General features: G+C 44.0%; 1 pseudogene; it reads left to right on the forward strand.

Moving 5' to 3' along the window:
* The first annotated feature begins 600 nt into the window (after positions 1 to 600).
* LOC124971228 (DNA replication licensing factor MCM4-like) lies at positions 601 to 3,153 on the forward strand (annotated as a pseudogene).
* Positions 3,154 to 6,885: the final 3,732 nt, after the last annotated feature.

Genomic DNA, 6,885 nt, shown 5'->3' on the forward strand with positions numbered 1-6,885 from the left:
TCACACTTTTGCAGATTTCATTATTGGAGCCAATTCTTTACCTTCCATGTATATGCATATTTTGTATGCTTTCCACTAAAGCAGGGGGTGCATTTCTCTATCCTTTGACTTAGGGCTTAGCCATGTGTCTTCCCTCAGATTCAGTATATTAGAAAATTTGATGCAATCAGAGATTGAAAATGCACAAGCATAGCTCAGCTTGTTCTCCTACACCTCTACATCGCTGTGAGAACATTTCCTAGTGAGCTTTCATCCTCCAAGACCAAAGCCTATAGGCTTCAACGTGAAACAGAGTCTTCCGAACCCATCAACTACTACTCTGGGACAACAAATTACTGTGGTGCACAGACTCTAAAACCCTCAATTGGGGGGCGGTGACCACCGTGCCGCCGGCGGGAACCCTCGGCCCTGCTCGTGCTGTCTGGAAGAGCAACTGTCCAGGTATCCCCGCACCAAGTCGTCTCCAGCGTCTACCCCGAGCCGCCGCAGCAGCCGGCGCGGACGGGCCACCCCCGCGCATACACAGTAATGAATCAAATCATCTCAAGAGGTGAATCCTGGAAGATCAAACATGAGAGTTGATAGCCGTCTTTGTTTTATATGACACAAGCCCAGAATGAAGAAGCCAGGTCATCTCCATCTCAGAGACGGAGAGGCAAGGATTCCACCTCCACCGGTGAGCTGCAGCCCATGCCCACCTCGCCGGAGCAGACTTGCAGAGCCCTGCAACGCAGGACACATTGTTTTCCAGTCCTCCTCAGAGGCATTCTTCAACTATTCCTCTGGACTTTGATGTTAGCTCACCACTGACATATGGCACTCCTAGCTCTCGGGTGGAGGGAACCCCAAGGAGTGGGGTTAGGGGTACACCTGTGAGGCAGAGGCCTGACCTTGGCTCTGCACGGAAGGGTCTTCAGGTGGATCTGCAGTCTGATGGGGCAGCAGCAGAGGATGCGGTAGCAAGTGAGCAGTCTTTGGGCCAAAAACTTGTCATCTGGGGAACAGATGTAAATGTGGCAACATGCAAGGAAAATTTTCAGAGATTTCTTCAACAGTTTATGGACCCTATGGCTAAAGAAGAAGAAAATGTTGGCATAGATATTACTGAGCCTCTATATATGCAACGACTTGGAGAGATTAATGTTATTGGGGAGCCATTTTTAAATGTAAACTGTGAACACATAAAATCATTTGATAAGAATTTGTATAGGCAACTCATTTCCTATCCACAGGAAGTTATCCCTACTTTTGACATGGCTGTCAATGAGATCTTCTTTGATCGTTACCCTGACTCTATCTTAGAACATCAGATTCAAGTAAGACCATTTAATGCATTGAAGACAAAGAACATGAGAAACCTGAATCCAGAAGAGATTGATCAGCTCATCACCATCAGTGGCATGGTCATCAGGACATCCCAGCTGATTCCTGAAATGCAGGAGGCCTTCTTTCAGTGCCAAGTGTGTGCCCATACAACCCGGGTGGAGATGGACCGTGGCCGTATTGCCGAACCCTGTGCTTGCGGGCACTGTCACACTACACACAGCATGGCACTCATCCACAACCGCTCCCTTTTCTCTGATAAGCAGATGATCAAACTTCAAGAGTCTCCTGAAGACATGCCTGCTGGGCAGACACCTCACACTGTCGTCCTTTTTGCTCACAATGATCTTGTGGACAAGGTTCAGCCTGGGGACAGAGTGAATGTCACAGGCATCTATCGAGCAGTGCCTATTCGAGTTAACCCAAGAGTGAGTAATGTGAAATCTGTCTACAAAACCCACATTGACGTCATCCATTATCGGAAAACTGATGCAAAGCGCCTGCATGGTCTTGATGAAGAAGCAGAACAGAAACTTTTTTCAGAAAAACGTGTGGAATTGCTTGAGGAACTTTCTAGGAAACCAGACATTTTTGAGAGACTCGCTTCAGCCTTGGCTCCCAGCATTTATGAACATGAAGATATAAAAAAGGGAATCTTGCTTCAGCTCTTCGGTGGAACAAGGAAGGATTTCAGTCACACAGGAAGGGGCAAATTTCGTACTGAGATCAATATCCTGCTGTGTGGTGACCCTGGTACCAGCAAGTCCCAATTGCTACAATACGTGTATAATTTGGTCCCCAGAGGCCAGTACACATCTGGGAAGGGCTCCAGTGCAGTTGGCCTCACCGCATATGTGATGAAAGACCCTGAGACCAGGCAGCTAGTTCTGTAGACAGGTTCCCTTGTCCTGAGTGTCAATGGCATCTGCTGTATTGATGAGTTTGACAAGATGAGTGAAAATACAAGATCAGTGCTACATGAAGTCATGGAACAGCAGACTCTGTCCATTGCAAAGGCTGGGATCATCTGTCAACTCAATGCACGTACCTCTATCCTGGCAGCTGCAAACCCCATTGAATCTCAGTGGAATCCTAAAAAAACAACCATTGAGAACATCCAACTACCTCATACATTATTGTCAAGGTTTGATCTGATCTTCCTCATGCTGGACCCTCAGGATGAGGCATATGATCGGCGTCTGGCTCACCACCTGGTTGCACTATACTACCAGAGCGAGGAACAGGCAGAGGAGGAATTCCTAGATATGGCGATGCTAAAGGACTACATTGCATATGCTCACAGCACTATCATGCCCCGACTGAGTGAGGAGGCTAGCCAGGCTCTCATTGAGGCTTATGTAGACATGAGGAAGATTGGGAGTAGTCGAGGCATGGTTTCTGCATACCCTCGACAACTGGAATCATTGATTCGCTTAGCAGAAGCCCATGCCAAAGTACGATTTTCAAGCAAAGTTGAAGCAATTGATGTAGAAGAGGCAAAACGTCTCCATCGAGAAGTTCTGAAACAGTCTGCAACTGACCCCCGGACTGGCATTGTGGACATATCTATTCTTACTACAGGAATGAGTGCCACCTCTCGTAAACGGAAAGAAGAATTAGCTGAAGCATTGAAAAAACTTATTTTATCTAAGGGCAAAACCCCAGCTCTAAAATATCAGCAACTTTTTGAAGATATTCGGGGACAATCTGACATAGCAATTACCAAAGATATGTTTGAAGAAGCTCTGCGTGCCTTGGCTGATGACGACTTCTTGACAGTGACTGGGAAAACTGTTCGCTTGCTCTAATGCTCCCTGAGCCATGCTCTTGCATGCTTCTAGTTGGACCTGTTTGTATGCATGCACAACCTGCAGGCCAGTCACCTGCTCCTTTTGCCATCACTATAAATAGATTCCGAGAGACATTATATGGCTACATAAAGTTCCCTAATTTGGGTTCAATTTTGTTAGTATATGCTTTCATTTTTTTAACATTTTAAGTAAAAATACTGTGGCAATTTATGAACATCCAGTAGAGATTATTTTCTTGATATTCTATTTCATTAGCAATGGGGCTTTTCATCTGTATATAGAGAATAATGTGTCAGTCTTTGAAGGTGGCAGTGTGGATTGTGGAGTTTCTGGGGTTGGAGGGGTACTAGAGATTGAACTCAGAAGCACTCAATCATTGAGCCACGACCCATCCCTGTTTTATATTTTATTTGGAGACAGCGTCTCACTGAGTTGCTTAGTTCCTTGCCATTGCTGAGGCTGGCGTTGAACTCTGTCCTGTCTCAGCCTCTTGAGCCACTGCATTACAGGTGTGCAACACCATGCCCAGCAGATTGTGGCTTTGGGTGAAAATTAATAATGGACTTTGATATGCTTGAGGATTTTTCCCCCCCCTGTGGTAGGGATTGAACCTAGGGCCTCATGTATTCTAGAGAAGGGCTCTACCCCTGAACTACAGCACCAACCCCTTCAAGGATTTTGTAGCAAGAGATAATTAATGACCAGAGCTTATCATTCAGTGTGAGGCGATGAAGGGCTAGAGACTTCTTTTTTAATAGCACTCAAGTGTAATACTTTTTAGAGCTTTTCTTCATGGCTACTATTATATCAGGAATGTGTGGTTGCAAATGATTGATTCCAGGTTGACTTCTGTTTTATGCTAATATGTAAAACTTTTCTAAATAAATAATAGAAGAAATAAAAAAATAAAATAAAATAAAAATAAAATAAAAACCTCAATTATCCCCATCTCCTGGTGTTCACACCAGTGTTGTAGGCTCCCCTGAGTGTAGACAGGCCTGTGACTTACTTCTAACCAAGAGTATGCAGCCAAGATGACAGGATGTCAATTTCATGGATACATTATATAAGATTATAACTTTGATTTTGCTAACACACTCTCTTGCCTTCTCAGCTGGCAAGCATTAATGAGGTAGACTACCACACTGCAGCAAGGGATTGAGGTCAGCCAATGATGAAGAGCCAGCAAGGAAAGGAGACCCTCAGTTCACTGGCCACAGAAAAATCTGAATCCTTGCATATAACATGATTATGTTAAATTCATTCCAGTTTCCTCCTCTTTCCATCCTTCCCCACTCCCTTTCTCCATTTCTCTTTCTCCCTCCCTCCCCATCCTTCTCTCTCTCTTTCTCCCTCTCCCCCCCCCCTCTCCCCCTCTCTCTCTCTCATTTTCTCCCTCCTTATCCACTGATCTTCCCTATATATCCAATCCCCCCCTCCTTCTTTCAACCCCTGACTTTATGAGTCTGGCTTATTTCACTTATGATGTTCTACAGTTCCATCCATTTACCAGCAAATGATGTGATTTCATTCTTCTTTATGGTTGAGTAAAACTCCACTGTGTATCTACACCACATTTTCTTAATCCATTCATCTGCTGATGGCGTCTGGTGGTTCCATAGTTTGGCTATTGTGAATTGTGCTGCCAAACACATTGAAGTGTCTATATCACTATACTATTCTGATCTTAGTTCTTTTGGAAAATCATGTTATATGCCTATATGAATGTCACCAGAGGGAATTTCACCTTTATGTATATGTAGAAAGCATCAATCAAAAATAAAGGAGCAAAAGGTATATCAGTAGAGCAGAGGAGGTAGAATATGGGAAGAACAGGGGAGGAAACTTAGGGGAATAGGGATTAAAATTAAATTCCTTGGGACTGGGGTTGTGGTTCAGTGGTAAAGTGCTCACCTAGCACACATGAGGCACTGGATTCAATCCTCAGCACCACAAAAAAATAAATTTAAAACAATAACAGCAGATGGAATAAATTTTTTAAAAAATTTCTTGCATGTTATGATTTTTGTCAAAATGAACCCAACTACTACGTATAACTATAAGGCTCTAATTTAAAAAAAAAAAAAAAAAAAAACTGAGTCTTTCTGATAATCATGTGAGCCTGGGTCTGGATCATTCCCCAGTCTTTTGAGATGAGACCCCAACCCTGGTCAACACCTTGACTGTAACTTTGTGAGCAATTCTGAAGCAGAGAACCCATCTGAGCTGTGCCCAGATTCCTGCCCTCCAGGAGCATACAGAAGGAGCTGGTACTAGTCAGTACCCCAGGCACATCCTGGAGAAGTACTGTGCGAACTGGTACCACACAACTCCACACTTCTACACAGGACAGAAACAGACTTCCTTCTGCATGTTGCCATTTTTACTATTTTATTGTTGTTACTTGCAATTCCAATATAATACTAATACGAAGAATATAATATTTGTAGTTTGGCGTTTTTTTCTCCCTTTTTCTTTTCTGAAGATGAAAGGGCCTAAGAAAGAATACTAGAGAGGTGTAAGAAGGAACTCCTGTCTTTACCTGGGTTCCCTCGGCTATGGAACTGGAGGCAAAGGTTAAGTGCAGATGGCTATTTACAGGTGTAATCTCATGATTCTCACGGTGAGAATGAAACAAAAGGATATGGAACAAGGAAGGAGGAGATCAACTGGAGGTGATGTGTCACCACACTGATCCCCACTGCACAATAAGTCTGAAAGGAGAGAACAGGTTGCTTGGGGCATCTTCAGATAGGCTCCACATACTGTGAGCAGTCGACAGGAGGGAGGAGAGAAAACGTATGTTTTTCCCCTCCTCAGATGGTAAACATTCTCCCCTCAGACAATTAACTTCCTCACTCTTCTGCATTGAATCCTCTGGCTCCTTCAATACCGTGCCAGAGTTCAAACCCTGTGGCATTGTGTCTCCTTCAATCTCAGAAGTGGAGAGCTGAGTTGGAGATTCTAAGATCTGTGGCTGCTACGTATGATTTGTACCAGCAGCTGTAGAGGACGACCCAGAACCTCCAAGCAAGTGACCATCTAACTTCAGAAAGAAGATGCCTCAAAAGTTGGCCAGGACCACCAGAGTTTTCTTCTCTAGCCATGCCTGCCAAATCGGACCTCAGACGTGCCTAAACCCTATCAAACATCTCAAAGCTGACATCTGCAGTACCCAACATGACGGGCCCCTCTGCCTGTGAATGTGGTCCTGTCGGCTTTCGTTGCTTGGTGTCCATGCCGAGGGCCCATACTCAGCTCTCTCCTTGCAGCTCATAGATAGTACTCTCATCTACAGTCAAGATTAGAATAAGGGACTGGGGTCGTGGCTCAGCAGCAGAGCACTCACCCAGCACGTGTGAGTCACTGGATTCAATCCTCAGCACTGCATAAAATTTTTTTTTTAATTTAAAAATTAGCAAAACTCTTTTTTAAAAAAGATTAGAATTTAAAAAAGACTGAAAATGGGCAAGTCCCTGATAACCTTAAACTGATCAACATTCCAAATCTGAGCAAAGATGACACACTGAATCATTTTTATTGTTTTTATTCCCTATGAGCGGAGCTACCTGTCTCTGATGTTTGGTGTGTCTGCCTCTTAGAGCATTGCAATTTGGGTATAAATTTAAATTCCAGACTGGTTGATGGCTAGGGTGGCACAACCAAGAGGCAGTCAGGCTAGTATTCATGGTCAGTTCTGTGGTATGGGAAAGTCTTTACTGTATACAACAGAGAAAGACACTTAAAAGGG

The sequence above is a fragment of the Sciurus carolinensis genome, chromosome 19 (assembly GCF_902686445.1).
Source record: "Sciurus carolinensis chromosome 19, mSciCar1.2, whole genome shotgun sequence".
NCBI lineage: Eukaryota > Metazoa > Chordata > Mammalia > Rodentia > Sciuridae > Sciurus > Sciurus carolinensis.